We start from the raw sequence: 13,964 nt of genomic DNA, 5'->3' as shown, positions 1-13,964 counted from the left end.
GGTGTCCCATGACTCTATGAAACCTCTTCACATTCTATAGTCCATAATGTCTCCAAATATTTCTACATTACATCAGAAGCTACAGAAAGTAAGTGATACTTTTAATTCAGAATTTCAATAGACATGTTATGCAATAATTCACAAATTAGCTACATATCTTTAAACTATCCTTAGTATATTCTAACAAGTATAAATTTCCTTAGTGAAATTGATGAGTACCATTTCAGAAAGACTATAGTATGTCCCCTTACCCTTATCTAAAACCACTTTGTCCCCAATTTACCTACTACCTGATTTAAATCTCATTATATCTTTATTCATTTTATTTTTCTTTTATTTTTTTTCTACCAGCTGGACCCAGGAGTCTTCCAGATACAGCTGGAGGGTCAATAGGTGAGGGGGTGCCCCCCAGGGGCTGGGGGGCAGGGAACCAGGAGTCCCCCTGTTCTTTGGGCCCTGGGGGTAAGGGGTTAGGGAACCAGGGGTCTCCCTGCTCTCTGGGCCCTGGGGGTCGGGGGGTAGGGAAATAGGGGTCTCTGCTCCTTGGGCTTTGGGGTTGGGGGCCAGGGAACCAGGGGTCACCCTGCCCTCTGGATCCTCGGGGTTGGGGGCCCGAAGGACCTAGCAGTGCTGGAAACAAGTGTCCTGAGGGAATGGAGGTGGGGTTCACTGGGCCAGACAGGGTCTGGCTGGGTCCCTCCTGGGTGAGTGTCACAGAGCTATTCACTGAAAACCAAAACAGGGTGCTGGGGAGACAGCATTATGGTTTTGAGAAGGACTCTCCTGCTTGAGGCTTGAGATCCCCTGCTCAATCTCAGTCATCTTTATTCATTTTCATCAAGGCAAAAAATACATGAGAAAGAGGTTTCAGAGAGAAAGCACATTTAAGTTCTGCAAAGCAGAGTGCTAGTTGCCTAAGAAGTCTATGAGTAGGGATGTCAATAGTCAATGAGATTTGTGGGTTTGAATCCCAGGGGAGGAATCTGGGTTATGCATGCATATTTAAGTATCATGAGCATTGAAGTAATTGAATGATGGGAGTTAATATTATTTCTTCACCCACAGTCAGGCTTTTGAGTGCTACTATTTCTCTTGTGGTTTCATAAGAGATTTAAAAAGTTCTCTCTTAAAGGAACAATCTAGTTTCATATTCCAAGTTATAGAACTTAAGATTCTTCTTGTTTCTCATGCATAAATGACCAACTGGAGACTCAAATGTTATTACATTAAGGTTGCAGTGGATTCTTCAGCAAAAGTATTAATAAGAGAAAGTCTTTACTAAGAGCTTAATCAAGATAATTTTCAGGACAAGATTTATATTTGCTTAATATCTTTAAAAGGAATTATTTGAGTAATATTAAGGACAAATAAGAATAGAATGACATTAATTTTGCTTTCCCCGGACCGTAATGTAGCAAGTAAACCATGATTTGTGGGAAAATGTCTTCAGATTTGATGCTATGCACCACATATGGCAGAGCAGTGCTCTGTTCTCTTTCTCATTTTCTCACAAAATAAAATATTTTCAAAAAACTAAATAGATTTGGTTTATTTAGCAACAACAACTATATTAGAATCAGTAACATTCAGAGACTAATAAAGGCACTTGTTGCAGTCAGGGAAATTGTTCAGCATATACAGTACCAGGTTTGCATGTCTCTGAGGTTCCTGGTGCGATCTGTCACCTGTCACCATACATTCTGAGTGGTGATTTCCTCCTCTCCTCTCCCCTCCTCTCCCCTCCCCTCCCCTCCCCTCCCCTCCCCTCCCCTCCCCTCCCCTCCTCTCTTCTCCCCTCCCTTCCTCTCCCCTCCTCTCCCCTCTCCTTTCCTTTCCTCTCCTCTCCCCTCCCTCCCCTCCCTTCCTCTCCTCTCCTATGCCTTTCCCACCTCTACTCTCCTCTTTGTTCTTCTTATTTTCTCACTTCTCCTTTGTCTCTTATGATATATATGTATGTCTGGGTCTGGCAAAACATTTACATAGGATATTTACATAGGATTCTTGCTTAGCTGTGTTTGACTCAAGTTCAAGACCATCGTCCACCACGTGGTGCTATGGTGTTTCTATGTCCCTCTCTCTCTTTTTTTTTTTTTTCCTCCAGGGTTATTGCTGGGCTCGGTGCCTGCACCATGAATCCACCGCTCCTGGAGGCCTTTTTCCCCCTTTTGTTGCCCTAGTTGTTGCAGCCTCGTTGCTGTTATTATTGCCATTGTTGATGTTGCTTTGTTGTTGGATAGGACAGAGAGAAATGGATAGAGGAGGGGAAGACAGAGAGAGGGGGGAGAGAAAGATAGACACCTGCAGACCTGTTTCACCGCCCGTGAAGCGACTCCCCTGCAGGTGGGGAGCCGGGGGCTCGAATCGGGATCCAAACCCCGGTCCCTGCGCTTTGCTCCACGTGCGCTTAACCCACTGCGCCACCGCCCGACCCCTATGTCTCTCTTTCTTTGTCTGTCTACCTGAAAAAAAAAAAGACTAGGAAATGTAAAGCCTCAATGACAAAATAAAAAGATATTTGTGTCCTCAGTATATATATTAATACTGTGAAGAAACTAAACTCTCACTTAAGAAGCCTTTATTCAAATAAACTTTATTTGCTTGGTTTCAGTTCTTGGTTATAATTTGGAGATATGGAATTCTTTAAGAAATTAAATGTGTGTATGATAGAACATAACATTTTTTAATTTTTTTAAAGTATTTATTTGTTTATTTATGAAAAAGACAGAGGAGAGAGAAATAACCAGACATCATGCTGGCACATGTGTTGCCGGGGATCAGACTTGGGACCTTTTGCTTGACAGTCCAAAGCGTTATCACTGTGACACCTCCCAGACCACCACATTTTTTTTTACATTTGTCTTTTATAATAAATGAAAAGTACCCTTGGAAAAAGAGAAGTAGATCAGAGAAAGAGTAAGACTCATGCCTTGAACTTTATCATCTTGAATAATTGTCTACTATTTGGTGGGAGGAGAAATTCATTAATCTCTGCCTATTCTTTATGTGTCCTGTCTTCACTAATATTCTTTTCACCAATTTATATTCCTTCCTGTTAAATATTGAAAATCCTTCTAATTTTCCACCCAGTTTGTACCTCGGCAGCTGTACATGTTTAATTAAAGGATTTTCCTTTACCTTGTAATAAGTCATTTTAAACCTCTTCAGAAAAGTCTTGCAAAAACAAGTTATTATAAAATGCTACATTAAGTTTAAAATCCAAACAAGCTCTCTGGAATTGTATCCATTACAGTGATAATGCAGTTTCTAGAAATATCTGAAATGTTACCTCTCCCTTTCAGTGTCTCAATGACCACTCATGGAGATTTACAAAAATAAATAGGGGCTAGGTTGTTGAGTTTACATGTTACAATACAATGCACAAGGACCTGGGTTCAAGCCCGTGAGTCCCCACCTGCAGTGGGGACTCATTTCACAAGCTATGAAGAAGGGCTTCTGTTGTCTCTCTCTTTCTCTATTTCCTCCTCTCCTCTCAATTGCTCTGTCTTTATCCATCAAACAAAGAAAATCTTTTTAAAAAATATTTATTTATTTATTTCCTTTTGTTGCCCTTGTTGTTGTATTGTTGTAGTTATTATTGATGTCTTCAATATTGGATAGGACAGAGAAAAATGGAGAGAGGAGGGGAAGACAGAGAGGAGAAGAGAAAGATAGACACCTGCAGACCTGCTTCACCACTTGTGAGGCGACTCCCCTGAAGGTGGGAAGCCGGGGGGCTGGAACCGGGATCCTTTAGCCAGTCCTTGCGCTTAGAGCCATGTGTGCTTAACCCACTGCGCTACCGCCGGGACTCCCAGGAAATCTTTTAAAAAGAAACTATTATTGAAACCACAAAAGGCCTAAGCAAATTTCAACTACGGAGCTATACTTTAAACAAACAAACAAACAAAAAAATCTATGAAAACATCAAACCATAAGAAGGCCTAGTGAGAGAGCTTGTTTGGATAATGTGCAGCTCTACTATGTGTGTGACCCAGGCCAAAGCCCAGTCTGGACCACTTTGAAGGATTGTTTGGTACTAGAATCTCTTTAACACTATCTGTGTACTTCTAACTCCGTGTCTCTAAAATGACAACAAAAGCAAAAAAATATAGGGGAATATACTAACAAAAGGAAAGTCATAACTTTTATTGAAAAGCAGTTTCCATATTTTATTATGCAACTAATGCTTTATTTCATAATTTTATTCTGCACAAATATTAATAGTCACAAAATACAATTCTGGTATAAAAGAATATTTAATATCTTACTGATATTGAGTCTGTTTCCTTCTGGTAACTGAAAATTCTTCCTTATATAAAAACTTCTTGTTACTTAATTTTTTATTATCAAAAATTTAAGGTTATAATCCTTAGACTGCTGAGAAAAATATTCAAGCATTTGCCATGAGGTATATACATTTTTCCTTTTGTATGTAAGGAGTCATAAGGAAATATGTTGAGTTTAAAATTCAAAACATGTGGTGTTTTTGTCACATATTTTTGTTCTGCTTCTCAGTTAACCAGTATGGAAAATAGAATCTTATTTTGTCCTGAATTTGCTCTGAATTTACCAGCAGTGGATGATGGCATGTTCTCATTTAAGTGCTGTAGAGTCAATGGCAAAAAAGTCCATGGTAAATCTCTTTAATTTTTCCCAAAGATGAGCATGAAATTTTTATAATCCGTGTTTCTTTTATTAAAACAAAAGCAAAGGAAAAAAAATGAGGCAGGATTTTTTTTTTTTTTTAATCTTTGGACTGGTTTGTAAGTGGACCATGATGTCTACCTGAGACAAGTTCTCGCAGATGTTATATGTCTGACAAAATATTTTGTTTTATTTTATGGATATTTTCTCTGGAAATTAAATTTTGAGCTAACAGTCTTTCTTTTTCTTCCTTTTAAAAGTTTTTTTTTTGTTATTATCTTTATTTATCTATTGGATAGAGAACGCCAGAAATCAAGAGGAAGAGAGAGATAGGGAGAGAAGGGGAGAGGGAACTGGAAAGGGAGAGGGAGAGGGAGGGAGGAGAGGGAGAAAAAGGGAGAGGGAGAGGGAGAGGAAGGGAGGAGAGGTAGAAAGAGGGAGAGGGAGAGGGAGAGGGAGAGGGAGAGGGAGAGGGAGAGGGAGAGGGAGAGGGAGAGGGAGAGGGAGAGGGAGAGGGAGAGGGAGAGGGAGAGGGAGAGGGAGAGGGAGAGGGAGAGGGAGAGGAATTTGCAGCCTTGCTTGACAATTCACAAAGCTTTCTCCCTGCAGATAGGGTCTGGGAGCTTCAATTAAATCCTTGCACATTGTAACATGTGTGCCCAACCAGGTGACCACCACCTGGCCCTCAGGCTTTATTTTTCTTTCTTCACTTTAACTACAATTCATTATCTAGTGTCATAGGAGGCTAACAGGAATTTTATGGTTTTACTTTTTAATCTAGATTTTCCATTTTTTAAATAAAATGCTCCTGCTCTTATCAATAAGTTTACTTTGGTTATCAAGTTATTACTTTGTGTCTGTTCTGTTTGAATATTTGAATAGTTTTTTTTTCTTTAGATTCATTTAGAGTTTCTATTAGATGTGGGAAAATTATAACCATAAATTTTACTTTATTTGCCTCTGAGGTTATTGCTGGGGCTCAGTACTTAGGTGATTCCACTGGTCTTAGCAGAGATATGCTTTATAGGTATAAGAGAGAATTGGAGATGGGGGAAAATGAGACAGAGAGAAGAAAAAGAAAGACACCTTGGGGGGATTCCGGAAGATGGCGGACTGAGAAGCTGCTAGTGGCTTTAGCTCCAACAACATCTACTGGAAACGGTAGGATTTTTTGGCTTTAGCAAGACAGTCAATAAGGGGTTCTAGTGGTGACCCAGAGGAGGTGACTATTACTTAATTTGGGTTAGAAAATAGAGTAAAAAGAAAGGAAAAAAAAAATTTTAATTATTATTCCCGAAGCGCACCCCTGACCCCCTCCCCCTTATAACCAGTCCCTGGGGGCCAGAGATCTGCTCCTAGCAGGCTCCCCTGCTGTGCTTCCTTCCTTACCAAGATTCCTGTCCCACCAGGGGGTGTCATCCTATTACAATTCTATTCCTTTCTGAAACCCTTGGCCTTTTTTCTTTCTAAGTGACCAATTCCAGCTACAAATATTCCACCAAGCAGAGCCTTACTAAGACAGGGAAAGACCGCCAGAGGTTTGTTGTGTTTTATTTTGTTTGTTTGCTTATTTTCTCAACAATCAGCTGCCTCTGTTCAGGGGGCCTGAGGCAATCTGGACAGCAATCCATCCAAGCTGAAGACAGGACAGGTTTTTTACTTTTTTCTATTTTATTATCAATACTAGATAAACGTGTATCCCTTTCCTTCTCTCCTTCAGGTTGACCAAATTAACTCTTAGTGTATTTTCCATTGCTAGGGGACTGGGTGTCTTACCCACTGCTAAAGTAACTTGTTTCACTCTTCCTAATTCCCCTACCCGCTATCCCCCTCCCCCCCACCTAGCTAATTCAATAATAAATAAATAAAAAAACAAATAACTCTTTCTTTTCACTGCTCTTTTATAACTTTCTTTTTCTTATCTTTTTTCTTTTCTCTCTTTTTTTTTCTTCTTTTTCTCATTCTTGCCATCCTTTCTTCCTTCCTCCTTCAGGTTTCTGAATTCACTGATATACATTTGGGAATTATTTTGGGGAAGAAATCTGACTCAGAGTGAACTCTCTCTGTGTGTATCTCTGCTCTACTTCCCTTTCTCCTCTAGCTACCCTCGAATATACAATGGAGAGTAGATTTGCATAACTGTCTATTCTTGCTATTCTTGTCTATTCCTAAGGGTGTTTTTTTCTGGGTTTTTTGTTTTTTTATTTTTTTGTTTGTTTTGCTTTCTTAACAATCAGCTGCCTCTGCTCAGGAGGCTTGAGGCAATCTAGAACAGGCTTTTTACCCTGCTCTATTTTATTATTAATATTATATAAAGGTGTATCTCTCCCGCCCCCCTTTAGGTTGACCAGAATTAACTGTTAGGGTACCGTCCATTGCTAGGGGACTGGGCTTCTTATCCATTGTGAGAGTAACTTGTTTCACTACTCCTAACTCCTCTACCCACACTCCCCTTATCCCTACTCCTAGCTAATTAAAAAAATAAAATAAAATAAAAAATAAATTAATCAATTAAAAAATTTCCTTTTGGGGAGTTGGGCTGTAGCACAATGGGTTAAGCGCAGGTGGCGCAGAGGACCGGCATAAGGATCCCGGTTTGAACCCCAGCTCCCCACCTGCAGGGGAGTCACTTCACAGGCAGTGAAGCAAGTCTGCAGGTGTCTATCTTTCTCTCCTCCTCTCTGTCTTCCCCTCCTCTCTCCATTTCTCTCTGTCCTATCCAACAACAACAACAACAATAATAACTACAACAATAAAACAACAAGGGCAACAAAAGGTAATAAATAAATAAATATTAAAAAATTTCCTTTCACTACTATTTTATTACAGCTCTTTTTCTTATATTTTTTCTTTTCTCTCTCTTGTTTCTCTTTTTTTATCTTGCCTTACTTTCTTCCCTTCTTCTTCTTTGGCTTTCTGAATTCACTGATATTCATTTGTGAATTACTTTTGGGAAGAAATCTGACTCAGTGGACTCTCTATGTGTGTATTTCTGCTCTACTCCTCTTTCTCCTCTTGCTACCCCTAGAATATACAGTGGAGAGTAGATTTGCATAATTGTCTATTCTTGATATCCCTTTTTTCGTTTCTCTTTCTTCTTCACTAGGATTTCGTTGCTATTTTTTCATGGACTGGAGACATTGTTTGGCTAACTGGTAGTGATTAAACTGCTTCAATCCTTGCTTCACTTGCTATTGTAATTTCTGAGGTTGGTGATTGCATTTGTCATAAAGGTATTTAGTATGTGTTGCTTGTATGCAAAACACAACAACTGAGGAACAACAGAACATAAAAATAAGAAACACGTAAATCAAAAAAATGGGTAGATGAAGAGCAAATAAAACTGCTACCACAATGAATGAAGACAAGAGCTCAGAAGAAACTATAAATCGCCAGAAGTAACCATAGATAAGAAAAGTACGCAAGCAATAATAAACTTATTAATCACAGAAATAAAAACAACATTGGAGGAAAGGAATGACAGTATTAGGGAAACAACAGCTGAGATCCCCAAGGAAAATACTGATTATCTTGAGGCAATTAGAGAACTGAAAGATGAAATAGCTGAACTGAGGAAAGAAGCTGAGGGAATGGAAAGCAGACTAACAGAAGCAGAAAACAGAATTAGTCAGACAGAGGATGAGCTAGAGAAAACTAAGAAAGAGGTGAAAGAGCTCAAAAAGAGATTGAGAGACACCATCAACAACAACAAAGATGTATGGGATGATCTCAAAACAAGTAACATTCATATAATTGGCCTGCCTGAGGAAGAAAAGAGGAAGGGGAAGCAAACATTTTACAGGAAATTATAGAAGAAAGCTTTCCCGACCTGAAAACAGAAAGGACATTAAGATTCAAGAGGCCCAGAGAGTTCAAAATAGAATGAACCCAGACCTGAAGACACCAAGACACATCATAGTTATAGTGAAAAAAAGTAAAGATAAAGAAAGGATCCTAAAGGCAGCAAGAGAAAACTAAAAAGTCACATACAGGGGAAAACCCATAAGATTATCTGCAGACTTCTCTACTCAAACTCTAAAAGCCAGAAGAGAATGGCAAGATATATATCTAGCCCTGAATGTAAATGGGTTTCAACCAAGGATAATATATCCTACAAGACTTTCATTCAAACTAGATGGAGGGATCAAAATCTTCTTAGACAAACAAGAGTTAAAGGAGGCAACCATCACCAAACCGGCCCTGAAAGAGATTTTAAAGACCTCATATAAACAAGAACATTAGTATAATACTTGCAATATATCAGAGAAAATAAAAATTTGTTGAACAATGGCACTACAATACATTAAATTCATAATTTCAATAAATGCCAATGGCTTAAACTCATGCATCAAAAGGTACAGAGTGGGAGCATGGATCAGAAAACATCACCCAACCATATGCTGCTTGCAAGAATCCCATCTGACCCATCAAGATAAACACAGACTTAAAGTGAAAGGATGGAAAATTATCATATAGGCTAACAGACCACAAAAAAAGCAGGAACAGCCATTCTCATCTCAGACACAATAGATTTTAATTAAAGTAAGAAAATATAGGCAAGAACATTTCATAATTATTAGAGGATCAATCAGCCAAGAAGACCTAACAATTATTAACATCTATGAACCCAATGAGCGACCATCTAAATACATCATGCACCTACTGAAAGAACTTCAAAAATACATCAATAGTAATACAATAATAGTGGGAGACTTTAACACTCCACTCTCACACTTAGACAGATAAACAAAGCAGAGAATCAACAAAGATACAAGAGAATTAAATGAAGAGATTGACAGACTAGACCTCTTGGACATTTTCAGAGTCCTTCTCCCCAAAAAACTGGAATACACTTTCTTTTCAAATCCACATAACACATACTCAAGGATAGACTACATGTTAGCCCACAAAGACAGCATCGATAAATTCAAGAGCATTGAGATCATCCCAAGTATCTTCTCAGACCACTTTAGAGTAAAACTAACATTTAACAACAAACAGAAAATTATTAAAAGTCACAGAATTTGGAAACTAAACAACATACTCATTAAGAACCACTGGGTCCGAGAGTGACTCAAGCAAGAAATTCAAATGTTTCTGGAAACAAATAAAAATGAAAACACAACCACTCAAACTATTTGGGATACATATAAAGCAGTATTGAGAGGGACACTCATACCCATAAAATCACATATTAAACAACAACAACAACAAAAAAAAACCTCAAATAAATGACCTTACTGAAAACTTCAAGGAATTAGAGGAAGGGGCACAAAGGAACCCTAAAGCAACCAGAAGACAGAAATCACTAAAATCAGAGCAGAAATAAACTACATATAAAATAAGAGAACCATACAAAAGATCAATGAAGCCAAATGTCGGTTCTTTGAAAGATTAAACAAAATTGGCAAACCCCTAGCCAGACTCACCAAACAAAAAAGAGAGAAGATTCAAATTAATAGAATTGTAAACGATGGAGGAGATATCAAAACTGACACCACAGAAATCCAGAAAATCATGCAAAACTTCTATGAAAAACTATATGCCACCAAGCTAGAGAATCTGGAAGAAATGGAACAATTCCTAGAAGCATATGCCCTTCCAAAACTGAACCAAGAAGAACTACAAAACTAAATGCACCAATCACAGACAAAGAAATTGAAACTGTTATTAAGAATTTCCCCAACGACAAAAGTCCTGGACCAGATGGCTTCACAAATGAATTCTACAAAACTTTCAGGAAACCATTAGTACCCATACTTCTTAAGCTTTTCTATAAGATTGAAGAAACAGGAATACTCCCTTCCACTTTCTATGAAGCCAACATCACCCTGATATAAAAAGCAGATAGGGACACAACAAAAAGGAAAACTACAGACCAATATCTCTGATGAACATAGATGCCAAAATATTAAACAAGATCTTGGCCAACTGGATACAGCAACACGTCAGAAAAAATTATTCATGACTACCAAGCGGGATTTATCCCAGGAATACAAGGCTGGTTCAACATACATAATCAATTAATGTTATTCACTACATCAATAAAAGCAAAGCAAAAAACCACATGATTATCTCAATAGATGCAGAGAAACCTTTGACAAAATTCAACACCCATTCATGCTCAAAACTCTATAAAAAAATGGGAATATATGGGAAATTCCACAAGATAGTGGAATCCATATATAGCAAACCTACAGCCAACATCATAACTCAATGGACAAAAGCTGAAAGCATTCCCCCTCAGATCGGGGACTAGACAGGGCTGTCCACTGTCACCATTACTCTTTAATACAGTATTGGAAGTTCTTGCCATAGCAATCAGGCAAGAGAAAGAAATCAAAGGAATACAGATTGGAAGGGAAGTAGTCAAACTCTCACTATTTGCAGATGATATGATAGTATACAAAGAAAAACATTAAGAATCCAGCAGAAAATTACTCAAAGTTATTAGGCAATATAGCATGGCGACAGGCTACAAAATCAATGTACAAAAATCAGTGGCATTTCTTTATGCAAACACTAAATCCGAAGAATAAGACATCCAGAAATCAGTCCCATTTACTGTTTCAGCAAAATCAATCAAATACCTATGAATAAAGTTGACCAAAGAAGTGAAAGACTTGTATGCTGAAAACTATGAGTTGCTACTCAAGGAAATAGAAACTGATACCAAGAAATGGAAAGAAATCCCATGCTCATGGATTGGAAGAATAAATATCATCAAAATGAATATTCTCACCAGAGCCATATACAAATTTAATGCAATACCCATCAAAGTTCCACCTAGCTTCTTTAAGAAAATAGAACAAACACTACAATCATTTATCTGGAACCTGAAAACACCTAGAATTGCCAAAACCATCTTGAGGAAAAGAAATAGAAATGGAGGCATCACACTCCCAGATCTCAAACTATATTATAAAGCCATCATCATCAAAACAGCATGGTACTGAAACAAAATAGGCACACAGACCAGTGGAACAGAATTGACAGCCCAGAAATATATCCCCACACCTATGGACATCTAATCTTTGATAAGATGGAAGAAGGAGGCTCTCTTCAATAAATGGTGCTGGGAAAACTGGGTTGAAACATGCAGTAGAATGAAATTGAAACACTTTATCTCACCAGAAACAACAATCATCTCCAAACGGATCAAAGACCTGGATGTTAGACCAGAAACAATCAAATACTTAGAGGAAAACATCGGTATAACACTTTCCCATCTAAACATCAAGGACATGTTTGATGAAATAAACCCAATTGCAAGAAGTCTCAAGCAAAAAAAAAAAAAAAAAAAACCCATGGGACTACATAAAATTGAAAAGCTTCTGCACATCCAAAGAAACTATTAAACAAACAAAAAGACCCCTCACAGAATGGGAGAAGATCTTCACATGCTATACATCAGACAAGAAACTAATCACCAAAATATCTAGAGAGCTCAGCAAACTTAGCAACAAAAAAGTAAATGACCCCATCCAAAAATAGGCAGGGGATATGAACAAAACATTCACTACAGAGGAGATCCAAAAGGCTAACAAACATATGAAAAACTGCTCCAGGTCACTGACTGTCAGAGAAATACACTAAGACAACATTGAGATACCACCTCACTCCTGTAAGAATGGCATACATCAAAAAGGACAGCAGCAACAAATGACAGATGAAAGCTTTTGCATTGCTGGTGGGAATGTAAATTGGTCCAGCCTCTGTGGAGAGCAGTCTGAAAAACTCTCGCAAGGCTAGAGATGGATGCAGTATGATGGATTCCATATGATCCAGTAATTCTTCTCCTGGGGTTATACCCCAAAGACTCCATAACACCCAACCAAAAAAGATGTGTGTACTCCTATGTTCATAGCAGCACAATTCATAATAGCTAAAACCTGGAAACAACCCAGGTGCCCAACAACAGATGAGTGGCTGAGAAAGCTGTGGTATATATACACAATGGAATACTATACAGCTATCAAGAACAATGAACCCACCTTCTCTGATCCATCTGGACAGAGCTAGAAGGAATTATGTTAAGTGAGCTAAGTCAGAAAGATAAAGATGAGTATGGGATGATCCCACTCATCAACAGAATTTGAGAAAGAAGACCAGAAAGGGAAACTAAAAGCAGGATCTGACTAAATTGAATGTAGGGCACCAAAGTAAAAACCCTGTGGTGAGGGGTAGACATGCGGCTTCCTGGGCCAGTGTGGAGTAGGGGTGGGTGGGTGGGATGGGAACACAGTCTTTTGGTGTTGGGAATGGTGTTTATGTACACTCATAGTAAAGTGTAGTCATGTAAATCACTAGTTAATTAATATGAGAGAGGGAAAATTAATTGTATGTCTCAAAGTTTTTAAAACACACACTGAGTCTTTTTAACATATAGGCTGTGTATTTGATGTGCGGACTCTCTCAAAAGCCTAGATCAAGTAGATCAGAAGTAACCAGTGGCACAGCTACATACAAGATACTGGGTACTATACAGCAAACCCTAACAAAAGGACTTTTCAAAGTTAACCCAATTACCAAATAATGTGATAATAACATTAACTATCGATTGTCTTTTTGACCCCTAAGACAGCAGGAACCTCACATCTCCACTATAGAGCCTATATTTCCCCCAGTCTGGAACCTTTGGATAGGGCCCACTTTCCCGCATGCCTCTCCCAATCCATATCAAATAATATTGTATCTGCCGATTGCAACGTAATCAACACAGTGATTGCCACCTCAACATGCTTCAGCTTAGACTGTGTCCAGAGACTTCACGTGTGGAATGACAACCCTTCAGCTTCGTCACTCGGGTGAGACCTTTCCTTTCATAGTATTCTCTAATTCTAACCCAGGTGGTTCACCTTCTAACAACGTCCCAAATCCTAGATATAGACCAGGTTCTGTGAGAGAGAGCTTATGTTCACACGTATCCATAAACTATTGCAAAATATATACCTGAAAGCAGGAGTACACTAGAGTTTGCAGTGAGTACCCCCCCGCAACACTTCCTCTCCACTATTCCAAGCTTTGGGTCCATGATTGCTCAACAATTTGTTTGGCTTTGTATGTTAAGTCTCTTTTTAGCCACCAGGTTCCAGATGCCATCAGGATGCTGGCCAGGCTTCCCTGGACTGAAGACCCCTCCAATGTGTCCTGGAGCTCTGCTTCCCCAGAGACCCACCCTACTATGGAAAGAGAGAGGCAGACTGGGAGTATGGACCTGGCAGTCAACGCCCATGTTCAGCGGTGATGCAATTACAGAAGCCAGACCTTCCACCTTCTGCAACCCACAAGGACCTTGGGTCCATGCTCCCAGAGGGATA

Source organism: Erinaceus europaeus, chromosome 8, assembly GCF_950295315.1.
Source record: "Erinaceus europaeus chromosome 8, mEriEur2.1, whole genome shotgun sequence".
In the NCBI taxonomy this organism is placed as follows: domain Eukaryota; kingdom Metazoa; phylum Chordata; class Mammalia; order Eulipotyphla; family Erinaceidae; genus Erinaceus; species Erinaceus europaeus.
This window is presented reverse-complemented; position numbering follows the sequence as displayed.